The sequence below is a fragment of the Ammodytes marinus genome (genome assembly GCF_949987685.1).
Source record: "Ammodytes marinus genome assembly, chromosome: 22".
Taxonomy (NCBI): domain Eukaryota; kingdom Metazoa; phylum Chordata; class Actinopteri; order Uranoscopiformes; family Ammodytidae; genus Ammodytes; species Ammodytes marinus.
The window spans coordinates 323,749-344,049 of NC_137226.1; the positions used below are offsets into that span (position 1 = coordinate 323,749).

Here is a 20,301-nt window from a genome sequence, read left to right on the forward strand (position 1 = left end):
AGAGTCAAATGACGGTCAAACGCCCCCTTTCATGGGGACGCGCACAGAGCCTGAAGCTGAAACCCTCGTTCAACATAAGAGGTTGATAACTGCCTTCGTGATACCGGTTAGCTCTGAGCGAGGGTATGTGTTATGTTGAACCAGATCAAAAAAAGAGAGCCGGGCTCTGTTGAGTTTGCTTTGTAGTATACCCCTCATGTCTCGTTATCAATATTGACTGATACTTCTTTCTCACACACACCTTTGGTTTTTAAGTGAGCCAGAGTTAGCCTAAGAGGCTAGTTTTCATCAGCTGTCCCCTGACAGATATGTAAAAGGAAAGCTAAAATTACAGAAATAAAATGCACGTATAAACAAAGATTAAAAAACAACATAGTCGACTCAGAAAATACAGTAACACATAGTGAGAATGAACTGACAGACAATGGCAAAAAGACAATAAAATAAGCAGACAATAAAACACAGCGTGCATTAAACATTATAGGAAAGTGTGCACAAAACAGATAGAGCAGGACAAACACACCTACAATAAAAACACATATACAGCAGCATAACACACAAACAAGCAGCACAAACATATACAATTAGACACTCACATGAACAACACAGGACAGGAGCACACAAGAGACAAGCAAGCAGGACCAAACAGTTACTGAGAAGTCGACAGGAGAAGCAAATGCACAGATCCTCTGTGTGTTGTTGTGTTAATTGAATATGATGTAACCTTTTACTTGTCCATATCTTGTGATATTGTATTTCTTTTTGTCATGAGTAAAAGTAGGAAATGTTTAAAGGGGCCCTGTGTAATATGACATAATCAAGAAAGTTCTACAAAGTTCTAGAATGCAACGCTCCCTGGGTAACCCCACCCCTTTAGAATAATAACAGAAGCTACAGTGGTCTTCAAGGACAAGAACAATTTTAAATTCTAAACAATGCACCTGATGACATTCCAACCAACATGGATTCCTCCATAAGACCTGCCTGCTCAATGTACAAAATGTAATATTAATATTTGTAATTCTCCGCTCAGGAGGATAATTCAGATAATTGGCAGAGGTGATTTTACACCAATGAGGACATATTTATGAATGAGGATATTGATTGTAGCTAATAAATTACTTAAAATGTTACACAGTGTCCCTTTAATGAAACAGAATAGAATGTGAAGGCTCATCAGGTTAAAGTTGACCAGAGGAAGGGGGAGGACCATAGGAAGTAGTAGGGGGAAGGACCTTATATGGTCATACAGTAGGAAGGAGTAGAGGGAGGGGGCTACCGGGGTTCCCGTGCAGCTGTCCTTTTACACTCCTCCCTCTCCCAAATCTCATTGGTTCTCAGTTCACTATATAACAGGCCGTTGGGGAGCAGAACAGGGCTTGATTATAGACCCTATAGTTGGCCACACTCTGTTCCAGCAGATTCTATCCCGTCCCGTCAACCATGGAGGCAGAAGAAAAACTTAGAAAACTTTGTGAGTCCGAAATACTCTGAAAGATTTTGGACTCTGAAGTAGAGGCAAAGTCTTTTAAAACACTTCTTTAAAACTCTTGACACAGATGACTTGGTCAAATGATAATTTTTAGATGGGAAACTATAATAGGAATTTGCGTAGAATGATGAATGGAAGTAGTGTATTATTGGTGGTCTTAACTGGCCCCTGTCATGGGCAATATTAGATTAAGTCCTCATCATTTTTAACGAGTTCGGGGGATTCAGATCAGAGAAGGCTGAAGAACGTCTGGCGCGCATTCACAAAGCCCTTATGTTTTGGAGCTTAAAAATTAATTTGGGATGGGAAAAGCATAGAATAACTGTTGAACGGGCATGCCTATACCTTCATAATCGTGTTTCTATGCTTTTATCAAATTTGGGAAAAATATACCAAGTTAACCTTTATTAGGAGAAAAATAACTATTGAATGAGTCAGCAGGCATATAACCTCTTTTCTTTTCTTGTCCATTTTATTCTCTTGTATTTTGTAAATAAAATCCCTTAAATGTTGTAAAGCCTCAGTTGTGAATTAGTTTATAACTGGAACAGAAGGACTTTAGGTATAGGTTTGTTCTTCAAAGAGATGGTTCCGTCCTCGGGGAGGTAAGTAGCCTACAATTTGAGTCCACACTACGGCACATTACTGATTTAAAACACTCACAACCTTATAAAACGAACCTCTCTGTAATGGAGAGAATATGCTCATACACCAAATCTTTTAAAATAAAAGAATAGGTTTTAACACTTTCCCAGGTTTAACGTGATCTTTAAAGTCTGAAAATAGCATATCTGTTCTATTTTTTAGGAAGGGTGGTTTAAAAGACGAAGTTGTATACAACGGAATAGCAATAACTTGTCGATGATATCTTCCGTGAAAAAGAGGAAGATTTTCTGACGCAAATATAAAAGTGTTTATACTACACAGAAACCGGCATCATCATAAGGATGAAGAGGGTCTGATGAAGTAAAACGCTGAATACGGTGGTACTTATTGAATATTGTACTTTATTTAGAAGTAATCTCAGGTATTCTAGAGGGTAAATCTTGTGCTCTAAACCACAGAGGCCGGGGTTCACAACTTGTAGCAGGAGCCGTGGTGAGAGGGGAGACTTCTTTATGAGTAAATAATTTACAATTAGATCATCGTGTTACAAGTTGGTTAATGCGGGTTTACTAGGACATAACTAATAAACTTTAGATACTAGCTTTTCATTATAGACCAGACTTGACCAGTCCAGATCGCATCAGTGTCAGTAGTAGAGGTCAGCCGTAATACATGAGAATCAGGTTAACTGTTACAGGGACCCACTCTACAATCCACTGAAGCTTTTTATTTCTTTCAACATTAATTCTGCAGTGAGAGAATGACTCATCGTGTACTGTGGACAATTTAAAGGGATAGTGCGTAGGAAGGATATTAACGTCGGAACATTAATATGTGTATTAACACATTTCATTTCACAGAGAGAGACACACACAATATAAAAACCATGTTGTACTGAATCATTTTAACCAACAAAATACAGCAAAGAGTGAAACATTTCGCAATAGAAATCAATTCTTGTGCCAGGTTTAATAAGCGTGGGTGTGGTGAATGCTGTGTGTCACCTATGTGTTTTCATTAGTTTGGTGTTCTCAGTAACCGTTTCAAGCTAAACAAACAACGACAAGTTTGAAAATACAACGGAAATTCTCCCACACCTGTTCCCATGAAGCATGAAACTAAAGCCATGGATTATCTATTAATGCACTGATAGAACAGGTCTTGGGATCAATCTTGTTACTGTTTCAGTAATTCTTCATGTAGAAACATTTCATAGGAATGCAAAGTGCATTGAGAGGTGAACTGGGATTTTCATGGTTTTTCTTTAATTTAAAAAAGTTTTATTTATCAGTTTTTGACATGACCACAAAGAAACATTTAGTGAGTAAAGAAAAGTGGAAACAAGAGAAGAATGAAAGTAGAATAAAAAAAGAAAGAGAAAAAATTAATAATAATTTAAGAAAAAAATAAAGTGAAATAAGCAAACGAAGATTACTAAGCAGCTACAGATCAGTATGAACATTTACAGTTCTTTCTCATGAATTCATTTCTTCAAATAATGTGTTCACAAAAAAAGGGAAAAAGGAATACACAAATAAAAACTTGGTCTAGGCCTAGAAGTCAGTGCAGATGGAAATGATCCAAAATGAGTCCGGAAAAATATGTCTTGAAAATGATGAGCATCATATTAATAGCTGCAGATATTGTAAAACACTACAACACATAGGAGTGCATTTATTGTCTTTATTTTATCAAGTAAAATATGAGTTGAAGGTTAACTCAGAGTGCAACAGCTTATAAAAAACAATCCTTGTTTAAAGGTGAAGTAAGTGATTTATATATGTTAATATAAGTGTTAAATCGCTCTTTATTCATACAGTGATCACTTACATAATGTGCGAGTTTCATAAAGCCGATCTCTCAGTCAGCTGCTCTGCATGTAATCGGCAAATAAACTTTTCGGGGATCCCGAAACTGATATCCAATCACAAGAGAGAACGCTACAAACCGGCACCCGTCTCACTGCCGGTGCACGCACAGAGCGACAGATGGGTGAATGTTTATGCGCCTACAATGGCGGAGCAGGTAAAAATCCTTCCCAATGTCTGTTTTGATGGTTTTTATCATGTTTTATCACACTTACTTAGATGAGATGATGCTAGATAACTGGCTGATTGAAGACCGCAGTGCATTAATGTGGTGACATAGGGACGAGGGAGGGGACAACAGATGAAAACTAGCCTCTTAGGCTAACTCTGGCTCACTTACATTTTGAATGTTGATTAATGTGCAATGTCCCTGAAATAAACCAATAAAATAAAATAAAAATCAAAGGTGTGTGTGAGAAAGAAGTATCAGTCAATATTGATGACGAGACATGGCGGGTGGATATTTGGAGTTATGCTAAAAAGATTTCCATCTGTACTCGGACCAAAGCAATCCAGTTAAACATAATACACAGGATTCATATACTGTATATTCTCCTAATTTAATAAGCAAACTTTCCTCACAGGAAAATGTGATCCCTGGAACACTGTTTGAAGTTAGAAAGCTTCCTGAAAAGTTACTGTTTCACTGTTGTTGTTTACAGCAGCAGGGCCCACAGTTTGGTTTACAAACATATTCTAGTCTTACGTTTGGTTCCAGGTTCCTCAAAATATATATATTTAATGATAGAATTATTCAATACTAAGAATTACATGTAGAGAAAATATGTTTAGTAAACTAACTGCAGGCTCTGTGAATGTAAACAATCCCCTTCCCCTGAAACTGCACCTTTAAAATAAAATTGGAAAAAATCCACCAGCAGTTGTAATGGCATATAAAGACCAGAAGAGGGCGCTATGCTTTAACACATGTTGAGGTGATGCTGCAGTTTACTGTCACAATCCTCCGGTCACATGTGGAGCAACATGAACCCTCTCTTACTGTTACCAGTTACACATGAGGAATATGGTTCTGATGCTTTGACCAGTGGTATGCTGCAACTTATCAGAGGTGTGTGTGTGTGTGTGTGTGTGTGTGTGTGTGTGTGTGTGTGTGTGTGTGTGTGTGTGTGTGTGTGTGTGTGTGTGTGTGTGTGTGTGTTTGTGCGTGTGCGTGTGCGTTTGTGTATGTGTGTGTGTGGTCATTCATCGATAGAATATATTGTGCCCTTTTTTTGCACTGAGCACCTGCCCCCCAAAATGTCTGTGCACGCCACTGCAGCCTATGTTAATTAAAGGTTCAGTAAGCGGAATGGTCAGTTTAGCTAACTTCCTGTCAGTTACTGCAGTTAGCAGTCCCCTCCCTCGTCCCTACGTCACCACATTAATGCACTGCGGTCTTCAAGCAGCAAGTTATCTAGCATTATACAGCAGTGGTTCTGAGCGAGTGATTTGATTGGACGAGAGACCTTCCATGCGTTCTGAAGGAGTGCTGATATGAGCAAACAACATCACTCTGAATGTTCAGGGACTGTTCACCAAACTGTAGACCAACTGTCAAAATCAGTCCGCTCACTGACGAGCCGGAGCTTCACTTGTGTAAACTGTGTGTGTGTGTGTGTGTGTGTGTGTGTGTGTGTGTGTGTGACTCAGGTTGACTGTGGCGAGTCTCCCCCTTTGAGAGGGCATCGCTGCCACACACAGACAGAGACAGTGTGCGGTAGTCGCTCACACTTTGTTACTGAAGACAGCAATAGTGTGTGGAGATAAACGCAGGCTGCTGAATAAAACGAGCGGACGCGATCCGGAGCTTTAGCACCTCATTGTATAACTTCCCCCGGGCCGAAATACACTCATAAACTCTGGGAAATGAAGCGTGGGGGTTTGGAATGGGCAGCGGACCTTATCACCAACTAGATTAAGATCCGCCGTTCCTTTACTTTGGTGATTTTAACAGAACATCGGGCCGCCGTGGTTAATGTGACCAGAGTAAACACTGCAGGACGAGCTCACGTCAAGTTGTTGACACGTTGCTTAGCAACGCGCTCCGCTCTGACTGCTGTTGTCGGACTATTTGTGTTGGCGGAAGCAAATACATTCTTTAATGTTAACTTGTGAATTTAAGTTGTAAAACTGCTGTATAAAAGCAATATCACACTCGAGGTCGCAATGTTGTCGCTCTATATCAGCACTGCTGTGTTTCTCTTCGGCACTCGGCCTGCGGCCTCGTACCTACGACCGAATCACAGCAGTGCTGATATAGAGCGACAACATGCTCCCTCTCATGTGATATTGCTTAAATAAAAACCATCAAAACAGACATTGGGAAGATTTTTACCTGCTCCACCATTGTAGGCGCATAAACATTCACCCATCTGTCGCTCTGCACGTGCACCGGCAGTGAGACGGGTGCCGGTTTGTAGCGTTCTCTCTTCTGATTGGTTATCAGTAGTGGGATCCCCGAAAAGTTTAATTGCCGATTACATGCAGAGCAGGTGACTGAGAGATCGGCTTTATGAAACGCGCACACTACTGTATAAGTGATCACTGTATGAATAAAGAGCGATTTAACACTTATATTAACATAAATAAATCACTTACTTCACCTTTAAACAAGGTTTTTTTCTTCCAAGCTGTTGCACTCTGAGTTAACCTTCAACTCATATTTTACTTGATAAAATAAAGACAATAAATGCACTCCTATGTGTTGTAGTGTTTTACAGTCTCTGCAGCTATTAATATGATGCTCATCATTTTCAAGTCATATTTTTCTGGCCTCATTTTGGATCATTTCCATTAACTTGGTCTAGGCCTAGAAGCATCTGCACTGACTTCTAGGCCTAGACCAAGTTTTTATTTGTGTATTCCTTTTTCCCTTTTTTTGTGGACATATTATTTGAAGAAATGAATTCATGAGAAAGAACTGTAAAGGTTCATACTGTTCATACATTCTGTAGCTGCTTAGTAATCTTCGTTTGCTTATTACACTTTTTATCTTCTTAAATTATCATTTATTTTTTCTCTTTCTTTTTTTACTCTACTTTCATTCTTATCTTGTTTCCACTTTTCTTTACTCACTAAATGTTTCTTTGTGGTCATGTCAAAAACTGATAAATAAAATGTGTTTAAAGTAAAGAAAAACGATGCAAACCCCAGTTCACCTCTCAATGCACTTTGCATTCCCATGAAATGTTTCTACATGTATATAATTACTCAGTAATCAAGATAGATCCAAGACAGGTTCTGTCAGTGCAGGGATAGATAAAACACTTCATAGGAACACGGGTGTGGGTGATTTTCCGTTGTATTTTCAAACTCATCGTTGTTTGTTTAGCTTGAAGCGGTTACTGATGACACCAAACTAATGAAAACACATAGGTGACACACAGCATTCACCACCCGCGCTTATTAAACCTGGCACAAGAATTGATTTCTATTGCGAAATGTTTTACTCTGTATTGGATGCAGTTAGAATAGCCTAACTGAGATCAGCCCGGATGCTACATCCATTTTATATTCAGTCTATGATTCTCACACATGAATGCATCCCTCACCAAGAGAGTCTGGCTGCAGACCTCCACCCACACGAACTTCCGCTGCAGACCTCCACCCACAGAAACCTCCACCAGCAGACCGGAAATTTAACCAGAGAAGAAGAAGAAGTTAAAGAACGGATTACAACTTTCTTTATATGTCCATGGATTACAAGCAAGTGTGAGTACTGAAAGAGAATACATTTTATTTGTTTGATCTTGAATGTAGTTATCCCCGATAAAAATTGTATCCCCTGTCCGCGGGAGCGCGCATGCATTCATTGCAGGCGACAGTACATGCTCCGCTCTGATTTCACCCATGGACGTTCACCCAGGGCTGTATTAAAAGTTCATGGTTCCTAAATGTTGGTAATCATCAAGGTTGTAAAGCAGTCACTTCGGGCACATTCGGGCACATCTGTCAACATCCAAATAATTTTATTCTTCCTACGTGTTGACGATCTTTATACATTTAATGCGCAGCGGCCGAACTGACAGCTGTCTACTGAAAACCAGCTGATCGTATTTTATTTCTGTATGCTTATCCACGTTTCAGTTGCAAACTCTGCCTTTCATTACCCTACACAAATAACTAAGAAAAATAGACTAAACATGTACCCCTTCTCTATGATGCACACTGAATGAAGAATATAGTCAGTCATAGGTTTAAGAGGAAATCAGTGCTAAGGCTATACATTTGTTATCAGATTATGTTTATTACAATTATTTTTTCTTCTTAAAACATGTGCAATATGAATTTTAATCAGGCATTACAGCTCCAATACTGTTATAAAGAAAGCATCCCTAAGCAAATAGAATTGAACTCAATGATGTGCATAGCATATAGTATTAAAGGTTATAGGCTACAATGGCAAAGTGCTGAGCAGGGATATGAAGCCAGGGCAAGAAAAGTAGGCTATTGTTCTAATTATAACAATCAAACCTGACTAATGCACCTACCATGAGTGTTAATGAGCAGATAAGTTTGCCTTGCATTAATGAAGGGGATAATGTTTGTTTATGCATAATACAGACAGTCCCAGATTAGAGCGCACACTGTCCCAGATTAGAGCAAACACATTTTCTTGAGCAATTTTGCACATGGACCACTAATATACTGTACATGCTATTTCTTCTCTTATTTTACAAATACATCAGATCATTTCTTGCAACTATAGAGAATATAAACATGTTTCTTCTACCCTATAGCCAAATTGAAAAGGTGGGACATACATTTCGGCCTGCCAAAAAATGTATCCCCTAGAATTTTACATAACATTCACTTTGTCTGTCCTACAATCAAGCGTTTTATTTTACAAATACATCAGATCATTTCTTACAACTATAGAGAATATGAACATGTTTCTTCTTTCCTAGCCAAATTGCCAAAAAATTTATCCCCTAGAATTGATAGGGACACACACATTCTGACGGACTGCATTTTTGGCCTGCCAAAATATGTATCCCCTATGGGGGTCACTAACAGGCGGACCGCGGTTCGGACCCAGACGCCGTCCTATACGGACCCGGACCTGTAGTCAATAAGTTGTTCAAATTTAAATTTTTGACGGGGCGCTTCTATTTTGACCAGCGCAGCTTTTCTAGACTTTACGGTACTGGTTTAGCGAATCAGGAAATCCACCGACCAATTGCATTTGAGTTAAGCCATCCTGCCTCCTGCTACTCAGCCAATCGAATCTGTGCATTCCCGGCTCAGGCTGGCTCACAGACGAAGAGACAGTGAGCGATCATGCGAAAGATGACAGAGAGAAGTGCAAGAATTACGAGAATTACAGCAAAATAAGTCAGATAAGAGTGAGAAATACAGCGGTACAGGGGTTAGAAAGACAGCGGAGGAGAGTGAGAGACAGCGATAAGACAGCGGGAGGAGAGTGAGTAGGCTACACAGCGGGAGAAGGCAGAGAAGAGTGAGAAATACAGCGAGACAGAAAAGAGAGAGTGAGCCGGAGACAGAAAAATAACTACAAATGGCGCTCTCTGAGAAGAGAAAAGTAGACAGCGAAAACAGAGCCTTCAATCCAGAATGGACAGACTCATTCATGTTCATTCTTCCAACTGGAAACACAAAACCAGTCCGTCTCATGAACATAATTAAAAGTTTATCGATCCAGGCTCACCAATGAGCACCTGCACATGTGCATGAGAATGGCCCTGACATCCTTCCAGCCCAGATTTAAACTCCTGGCAGGACAAGCTAGAGCTCAGTTCTCTCACTGAACAACAGAAAGTGGGGGAGTGGGATAAAAGAGGGAAAGAAAGAGAAGCTAAAACTGTTCAATTGTAATGGTGTTGAGCAGGCCCGGTTCTACGGGGGTGCATAAGCATGCATTGCACCCTCAATTGAAATGTTAGTTCTGCATCCTCAATTAGGGAAAGAGGGCGGACTGAATTGTTTTATAAATATACTTTAACAATATATATGTAATTGCTATAGTTTTTGCTAAGGTGCTACTCTCTCTCGCTTTCTCTCTCGCTCGCCCGCTCGCTCACCGGCTCCGTGTGTCAGCGAGCGATCAACAGCCCTTTTGTAAGACTGGTGAAAACCGGTCAAGGTACAGTCATGTGGACTCTCTATTACCCTGATGTAGACCTATGTGTGAATGTCACAGACATAAGATTGACATGAATCATCACCAATCGCCAGCAGCACTGCCCACAACAGCAACAGAAAAAAAAACATTTTGTATGTAGTTTCAATTATCTATATTTTAAGTGTTACATATTTTTAGTAATGTCAGAATTTTATAAATAAGGGTTCATTTTTTAGCAAGATATTTGGATAGTAGCCCCACTAACATTAGCGAAAGCTAGTGGTCATCCGTCCCTCAGTCCAGTTGTTAAGCATCTGGCTGCTAGCAAGTTATGTTGTTTTGTTAATTTTTCTATTCATCTTAACCATATTAAATGTTGACTTTTTCTTTTATTCTTTTCCCCAGAATGCACCAGAATGCTCCGAAAAAAACCACAAAAAAATTTCTGGGGGGGATACCCCCAGACCCCCCTACAGGGGTTTAGTTTCTGACAGTTTTTTCAGAGCTTTTCAAAATCGCAAAATACAAATCCAGTATTAGACAAAGTGGGAGATTACTATGTTAAACAGGTATAGTGAAGTTTAGAAATTATACATTGAAATATTGCTAAAATTGCATAATTATTTTTTTTGCACCCCTTCTAATCTCAGATGCACCCCGAGTCATTATGTTCTGCAACCAAGCCTGGTGTTGAGATATATATATTTTTTAAATTGGTTGAAACTGTTAAAACATTCACAAAGAGAAAGGGGACACTGAAGTTGCTGCTATACTTTATTTTATTTTTCAAAAATGAATTATATATTTTATCTTTATTTTAAGATTGTTATTATATTTATTTTCACCATTTTATTTTTAAATGCAGCCCTTCTTTTCTATGAAGAGATTAGTTTCAGTTGAGTCAGTTGAACCTCCTTAAATAATACATATATCTTCAGTATTATATACTGTATCTGTATTTATTGTTTAAAAGTGAGAATAAATATTGTTGAAATGTTTTTGAATTGTTCTTCCTATATTGATTACATGCAGACGTTGATACAACTACTAGGCTACTTCACTATATATCACACTGAATCATAACGCAAGTTAGACATTATGATGTTCCGGACCTTTGCTTGAGGACATTTTCTCTAACTGGACCTATTTGAAATTTAGTTGAATACCCCTGTCCAATATTACATAACATTCACTCGTCTGTCCTACAATCAAGTGTTTTTGTTTTCAAATACATCAGATCACACACATTCTGATTTTTCCACAATATCTGAGGCCTGAGTTGCTGTAATAACTGAAATTCCCCTGAAGTTTGATCAATAAAGTTGATCAGGACAGACAAAGTGAATGTTATGTAATATTCTAGAGGATACATATTTTGGCAGGCCAAAAATGCAGTCCGTCAGAATGTGTGTCCCCCTATAAGTTTGGCTAGGAAAGAAGAAACATGTTCATATTCTCTATAGTTATAAGAAATTATCTGATGTATTTGTAAAATTTTTGGCAGGCCGAAATGTATGTCCCACCTCTTCAATTTGGCTATAGAGGAAACATGTTTATATTCTCTATAAGAAATGATCTGATGTATTTGTAAAATAAGAGAAGAAATAGCATGTACAGTATATTAGTGGTCCATGTGCAAAATTGCTCAAGAAAATGTGTTTGCTCTAATCTGGGACAGTGTGCGCTCTAATCTGGGACTGTCTGTATTATGCATAAACAAACATTATCCCCTTCATTAATGCAAGGCAAACTTATCTGCTCATACACACTCATGGTAGGTGCATTAGTCAGGTTTGATTGTTATAATTAGAACAATAGCCTACTTTTCTTGCCCTGGCTTCATATCCCTGCTCAGCACTTTGCCATTGTAGCCTATAACCTTTAATACTATATGCTATGCACATCATTGAGTTCAATTCTATTTGCTTAGGGATGCTTTCTTTATAACAGTATTGGAGCTGTAACAAAAGGGGAATTTTGTGTCCCTGGCAGATATAATGTAAACAAAAGCACATTTATGTTTAATGTATGTCACACTTCATTTACACTAAAACTACTCTTAAAAAAACAAGGTACACCAGTCAATATTTTTATTATACAATACAGTCCCCTCCAAAAGTAGTGGAACAGTGAGGCCAATTCCTATATTTATACTGTAGACTAGAAACATTTGGGTTTGACACCAAAAGATGAATATGAGACAATACAGGTAGTCAGCAGTTGCAACTCACTGTAAAGAGAAGAAAACATTCATACAAATGTGTGATTAGATATTTAAACACAATTACAACGTTAGCATGTTTGTTTGACATGCCCAAAATAAACTGATGTTTTAATAATCTGAGTGCTCCATTGTACCTTTGGTTATTTATTCTTATTGGACTGTGTTTGAATCATGTTGCTTCACTTAACAGCTAACAGCACTAAAGCTAAGATACTTGATATGTGACGAGCACATTGGAAATACATGGATTGAACATGCAGTAGAATTACTGATAAAGAATATTATCAAAAACAATGTCACTTAGCCTAACTAACGACGGGTAATACTGAAGAAAAGCTAGGTCTATTAGCGTACGTAGGCTACAGAAAACACGTGCCGTTCTATTAATTATTTTGGTTTCGTATGTGTATAAAAACAATACTTCATAGACTATACAACTGTCAATATCTTACTGTACAGTTTACACATTATTGTCTTCACACGAGGGAGCCATCCGTACATGAACCATGGACCTGAAGCTAATAAAAGACAATGGTTGCGTTCCGAATCGCATACTCTTTCTTTTTTCTATTCTACATACTACATCCGACGATAAAAAGAATCTAGTTAGGATGCAGTAGGCATACTATTGGACATACTTTTCTCTCTTATTTCATCATAACATTGCGCCTTGATCTTGCCTCTTGCTTTTATATCCGTCGCATCCCCGTTTGTTTTCATATGGAGGCTTCGTCGATGTTACGTCACTTCACGTGCGCACTGGATTGTGGGTCAGAATCGCCCAAATAGGATGCACTTTTCAACACTAACAATCTTGGCCGCATGAAGTAGGACATCCGGGTACTGCTAACCATCCTAAATCTGGCCACAAGAATCGGGAGATCCTAAATCTTTTTTCTACATACTATATAGTAGAAAGTATGCGATTCGGAACGCAACCTTATGGTCATAGATAGTATAATAAATGGTTATGGTTAATGCACTGAACAATTACATCCGGGTCACTGAGCTGTCAATTAAATAGTTATTGGCCAATAGGGACGCACCCCTGCAAAACCCTTTTTGTCGCATTACTGCCTCCTTCAGCATTTATACTGACATTACATTTCATGACAGGTGACCCTCAAAAAAATATACACACAAAAACACAATGCATCTTACAACAAGATCTGACAATCACCTTCCTCACATCCAGTGTTTTTCCACAGTAAGATCCTGTTGTGTTTTTTCTCATCATCAATGCAGACAGATTGCAAAAGAACAAACAAGAAAGTTGAGAGCATAACTGCAAAGCTGACTTTGAGAGGAACGTCTGATCATTGAGAAAGAAGCACAGGGAAATAAAAAAAATTACACAAAAAGTTGATCTCAGACCCAATGTGCATCAAGTACAAAGCAACTCTGATTGACAGCATCCTGAATTTTACAATACATCTAATTTAAGCAATGATTCAAAACAATACCATATCAGATTCTTTTGTGGTGATTAGATACTTGATTATATGCTAATAGTAAAAAATAAGTTGATGCTCTGAAGGGACAATATTTGCTGCACTAATAATACATAATAATAAATATGTTTTTCTATTGTTCAGCCTGTTACATGTAGACCACTACTACCTCTACTGAATTACCCTGAACCGGCCTGTAAATAGTACGCTGTGCTGTGGGAATTTCTTTTGCTTTGAGATTAATTTTTTCTACAATTTAAACATCAACTGTAACTTTTTTTCTGTCTTTTGTAGATGCATCACTCGATTTTTAACGTTGATTCAAAGCCAGAGGTCAAACGCTGCACAACTTGCTGCCATCTCTTTCACTGCCCCCTATGCCCAACATTTAAACCAACCGGAAACACGAAGCTTCAGTGCCACCTGGAATCACACATAAGACATTCCATTACATTTAAAGGTAATATATTTATGTGTGTAGAAAGCATATAAGAATGTAAGTGTACATGTCTGTATACAATATGTATGTGTGTGTGTGTGTCACTGACTTATTTCCCCTCTATCTTTTGCCTAAATTGATCTTAGATAAAAAGATATGCAGGTGCAACCTCAGCTGCAGAGATGGGGGGCATTATCATTGCCCCCTATGTGGCAAAACAATCATAAGAAAGTCGGATATGGATCAACACCTGAAGTCCTGCACAAACAAGCAAGCCAGTCCATCCACCTCAGCTGCCGTCCATACCTCCAACCAAAACCCCATCTCAGTCAGGACAGCCACGACCTCTCCAGCACCGACTGCTCCTTCTCCACAACATTCAATTGTTGTTTCTTCCTCTGCTGCCTCTGCTGCCCAGAATAGTCCAAAATGTTTGAAAAAGGCAAAATGTCCACATTGTAATTTGACTTTCTACAAGAAAAACATAGGGAAACATATCCAGAGGACTCACAGCAAAAAACAAAAGGACATAACAGTACACGACCATTTAAATTGTGTCTGTGTAGATGCCACAAATGGCATTTCTGCTGTACAAAGAGCACGGCATGGCTTCTCTGTGCCTGTACACGTACAAAACAAAACCTGGGGTCATTTTCATAAAGCACAGTGTGAGTTGGAGGAATGTATCCAATATCACTTAATGGCAGTGAGAAGTGGACTAACATCTAGGCATTGCGAACACATCCGGTCACTGCAGTACTGCAAGGATACAGCTCAAGAGGAACATCTGCAAGAACAAGTTCTATCCGAAATGATCAAATTGCATTTTGTTGGCGATGCAAAAAAGGCAACATGCCTAAAAAGACAAAGAAAGGCTCAGGCGTGTCACGTGCCTCTGTGTGTAGAAGTAGCAATTGAAGACACCCAAAAGCAGTTGTGTTTCTCTGTGCATGAGCCTACTGTGAAATACTACAGTCGCCTTGGGAGGATCATGGTAACCTTCAATCCACAAGAGAACACGTGGCATTGTCCTTGTGCCAAACCAAGGGTCTCTTGTGTGCATAAAAACATCAGCAAATGGCATTTATTCCAAAATCACCGGTCCTTTTTTAAAACAGAGACAGAGACAGCCTCAACACCTCATCAGCACCAGGGCACTGTCTACCCACCTTTGGATGCAGAATTAAAGCGGCTTGTGAACTACATCCACACATTCAAAAAGCTTCCAGCAGACCTTCCAGCTGACCTGGTGAAGCCTAAGGCCTTGACCGATTATCTGACAGAGTTGCATCCAACAGAGACGATCTGTACCTTCTGTCCAGGGTCAGTTAATCTTGAGAAGTCAGCGGTAATAACCAGAAATGCCAAGATAATCACCATGAATGGTGTGATTAAGAGTAAGTTATTGTTTTACTTATTTTTATGATAGTTTGCCATTTTTGAACATGACACCTAATTAGTTACTAATTTTCTTTTTCCAGATGTTTCAACCTATTTCCGCAGATGTCCACAGTGCAAAATGTCCTACAGGTATCAAGAGTGGTCACATGGAATGCATAACTTTGATGACCATGCAATATTGAGCCTGGAATTATGCCTTTTTTTAAGACACAACTTGCAGGTAGGTGCAATGGAATATTTAGGCTGAGGAAAAATGCTCAAATATATTGTGTTTGTTTGTTAATAACTTATTTGTTCATCTAGAAAATGCAATGTTTAACATTTTTATTTTTTACTGTTATATCTCTTTCAGAACCACGTCGCTGTGTCCAAGGTCATACACTCCCTCGAAAGCCTTAGGAATGAAAAATTCCCTGCTAGAGACACCATCCTCCATGGCTACTACCACTTCGAGGCATTAATGAATCACGACTATTCATTTTCCTGTGTGTGCTGTGGCTACCACCCGCCAATAGTTGTGATGGACCTTCACAGAAAAGGCGTCTTCAACCTACCTGGTTAGCTACAATGTCTAGTTTGGTTTTAGAGTCTTTAAATGTGCATACACACACACACACACACACACACACACACACACACACACACACACACACACACACACACACACACACACACACACACACACACACACACACACACACACACACACACACACACACACACACACACACACACACACACACACACACACATATATATATATCACTCATATATATAGTGTGTACATATGTGTGTTAACGAATACATTTCATTTCCTACTAGTGACTGACATGCAAGAAGCCTCTGAAGACTTCACTGGTGACGTGAACATTGAAGAGTTCTGGGATTCTGTACAACTGGAGATGATTGCACGTGGATTTTCCAAAAGTATTAACATGCTTTCAAACGTCTCCTAATTTGTAAAAACATTAATTTTATGATTTAACAAACGCATCATTAATGTGTTTGTTATCTCCCAGGTCGAGGAGCAAAAAACACCTTTGCTGTTCGTCCTAGTTTTGAGCGCTGGGCCCCATGGATTGGGAAGAATACACGCAAATCTGAGACAGTGTTAAACACAGAGTTTGAAAAACGTTCATCTTCAAAGTCCTCCACTGAAGCAGAAGTCACTATGGTGTCGGAGGACCGGCTTGTTGATGAACTCATGAAGCAGAAGGTAAAGCTGTATGTCTGGATTGTTCTTAAATCTTTATCTCTACATAACTTATTGAAAAATGACAATATTTTTAATGTGAGTTTTGTAGAAACGTTGTCAGTAGTTTATATAATAAAATCAAAATGCCTCAAAATAGTAAAACAAGAGACACCGAACATTTGATGTGGTCTCTTAATTTAAAGACAGAACCTTCTTAATTTTTTCATTCTCTGTATTTGTAAAAGGTTTCAACAGTGCGCAAGCTGTGTAAGGCCTGCAATTTGGATTGGAATGGATCGCGGATGGATCTTGTTGTCAGACTGAGGGAGGAAATGAAGACACGTCATTCATATGATAAAATATTCCAGAAAGTCTGGGGAGCATCTGGTAATGGACATCACACCTGGAGCATCAGAACTTTGAGAGTAATTATTTGTATATTTTATAATAACTTTGTTTTTCAACTTTTGTTATAGGTGGGTGGTCAGTGATCCTGTGCCCTCATGGTGTGGTTTACAGTTTGAAGTTTAACCTAAGGGCAGAGTCTCCAAGAGATTATGCAGATCTCCTTTTGTCTTGGATGCATCTGCCAAATGTGTCTGTGTACAATTCTGCTCGGGGCTTGGCAACTCATGGCAACCTCCGATCCCCAACTTCACTGCCTCTCCAGCCACATGAAGGGAGACTGGCTGCATCTACCCCAGAGAACATCACAGCAGCACAGCAGACAACACTCAGTGTCTCTCTACCATGGCTGACTGAAAAGTTACAAAGTCCTGATGAAGATGGCCATCCTGTCACTGGCTCCTCAGACCACTATGTGTTATATGACAGATTCCACCAGGCAAACACAAACAATCCACAGGAAGTCTTAAGAAGGATCAATCTGGTCCCTGAACTGCAGGGTTCTTTAACTCAGGTGTCTGAGCAGCTTTTTTCTACCATGCAGAAAAATAACTACTTTCTGAACAACATGGCACCATCAACACACATCTTTTTGATGAGAAACCTTGTGCACCACAAAAACAGAAACACCAATGCAAAACTTTTGGAGAAGCAGCTAGAGAGAGGACTATCACACCATGTGCAGGAAATCTCTCTAAACAGCTGTGGACAAGCAGTTCTTGGTAAATATGAGGTTGAAGAAATGTATTTTGCTTCCATTTATCATTTGTAAAACTGCTTTTAATTGAATAATTATTATAATTATGATAATCCTTATTAAGCATTAACTAACTGTCATCCCACCACCACCGACCACCACTGTTGACGTAGCTCCTACAATCCACGTAGAAGCTTCTGGCATGAGTGAAGCTCCAGTGGAACACCAAAGGTATGGGTTATAGGAACAGAAAAGGTGCTGTAGTTTGTAATGTCAACAATAATAGTTTCTATTGTAGAAGTTGAGGATTTTCACGTGTTACATGAGAAGCATCTTGCTAATGTCACCCTTTGACATTTCTACGTAGGAAGAGAAGACGGATAGAGTCCATGACGCATGGAAGAGAGCAGGGGCAGGAGTTGGCATCCTGTATTGAGCAGGTATTTTATTTATTAATCATTTATTTTAGATTTTGTTTGTTTGCATGTGTTTCTATTTCTGGGAATTCAATATTTATCAAATACATTCAGTGCTCATGCTTTCAGTATTTCTATTAATGCTCTTTGGCTTTATACTAACTGTCTTCCAATAGAACATTTTAAAATAAAATCTTATTTGTTTCAGTTGCCATCTTGCCTGTTGGAAATCATTTTTGCAGAGGTGGTCCTCCAGGATGGGGACATAGCTTTGTTAACCCTGTCCCTGGTGTGTTCCCACTTCAAAGCAGTGGTGGAAAAGGACGCATTCAGGAGAAAAGTGCATTTTCTGTGGCTTGACAGTGAGATAACAAATATGGTTGTAGCTATACAGTTATGGTTATCAACTGCATGTTTTCCATGTTAAATACATTTGATAGATCATCTTTGTCTTCAACAGGTTTCAACTGGACAAAGTTTTCCGCTCATTACAGGAAAGACTTCTACAAAATGTACAGTCTAGATACATGCAGAGAGTGCCGGAAGACTTACAAGAACTGCATACCAGGTATAAAAATGGTGCATGGAAATGTAATGAGTACCGCTTTCAGTTATTGCTACCTGGCAGTGAAAACTAAGAGAACTTGTTTGTTTTAAAACTTTTGATAGCAGTTGTTGCAAAGACTGTATTGTGTTGACCAAGTACTGGAAAATAATTTATACCTATATTACCTTTAAAACTACAAGTAAACATTGCAATTACAAGTAATAAGACCCAAGAGACACAACAATATAACCTTACAGGGAGTATCTCTATGGGTAAAATACTGACCAGAGGACTTCTACACACCAAGGATTTCTTCAATGTGTTAATCCATAGAAAATAAAGGTGGACCCTCCAACAAGGCCTGTTTTTATTTACCAACAGGCTATGCGGGAAAGGGGAAAAGAGGGGAGCTGCAGGGCATCTACTCAGAGGGCTCTCACACTGGCTTCTGTTCGCACTACTGCCAGCTCTGTGCAGGGTTCTCCGAATAAATGGCCCATGGCTTGATGGGTGAGCATTTATTTATTTTTATTTGTGATTTTATTTAGTTGAAAAGTTTCCAGGATGCTGTGAATGTTGTGTCCATGTTTATGCCACATCAGGCTTTGGCTACACAACTAATACTTGTTAGTAAGATCAATTATCTATTGTTTTTTGTCTTCCCAAGGAATTTGTTGACAAAGTATAGAGTATATCACTAGATGTATCCTTTCATGACTCCTTTCCATTGCAGACACTCCACAAACCCAGGATCTGGTGGACACCATCTACTGGGTGTTACCGTGTTATCGTGGAAACAACAGGCATTCTGGGGTGGAGAGAATCAGGAAGCACAAAGTGAAAACTGTGAAAGTGTGAACAGAGATACATGGGTGTTTCTGCAACTATGGTCACTTTTGACTCTCCCAAATTTAAAAAAATCGACTTCTATGAATTTGAATTTTAACCATCAGGGTCAGTAATATATATGAACAGGTACACAGCATTGCATATAGTCGTTAAGAATTTAATCTGGAAACATGTTTATTTTGTTATTGTTTTCATCACTTGTTCTTGTGTGTTTGTTTCTCAATGTTGTTTCATACATTTTTCCTTTTTTCCTTTTTATAACATTAAGACATTTGAATTAGTTTTCAAAAAGCTTTGTGCATAGTTGTAATTACTGATCAAATAAAATAATAATTTGTCTCTACCGCAACACCTTTTGCTAATATTGCAGATTCATGGCAGCTATCAAGGTCTGCTATGTTAGCTTTGCCTCTTGGCAACTAATATACATGAATACTACAGTAATATTAAATAATTTTTTAAATGTAGTCCGAAATACACAGTTTCTAAGCTGTATGGTAAGGACACACAATTAATACTTCCAAAGAAAAGATGATCTTTACTTTGTTATTCTGGATTTTGAGGGTCACCTAGTGGTAGCCCAGCCTGTCAACCATGTTCTCACTTACTTACTTCTGTTTATATAGAAA

The 20,301-nt window shown here is 38.8% G+C and overlaps 2 long non-coding RNA genes across 2 annotated transcripts; both read left to right on the forward strand.

The window, feature by feature from the left end:
* The first annotated feature begins 15,981 nt into the window (after positions 1-15,981).
* LOC307268213 lies at positions 15,982-16,716 on the forward strand. The gene is made up of 3 exons (XR_013845443.1): positions 15,982-16,120; positions 16,386-16,490; positions 16,583-16,716. It is a non-coding gene; the product is annotated as an uncharacterized lncRNA (long non-coding RNA).
* An 891-nt stretch (positions 16,717-17,607) lies between these two features.
* LOC307268379 lies at positions 17,608-18,273 on the forward strand. The gene is made up of 3 exons (XR_013845453.1): positions 17,608-17,885; positions 18,034-18,091; positions 18,228-18,273. It is a non-coding gene; the product is annotated as an uncharacterized lncRNA (long non-coding RNA).
* Positions 18,274-20,301: the final 2,028 nt, after the last annotated feature.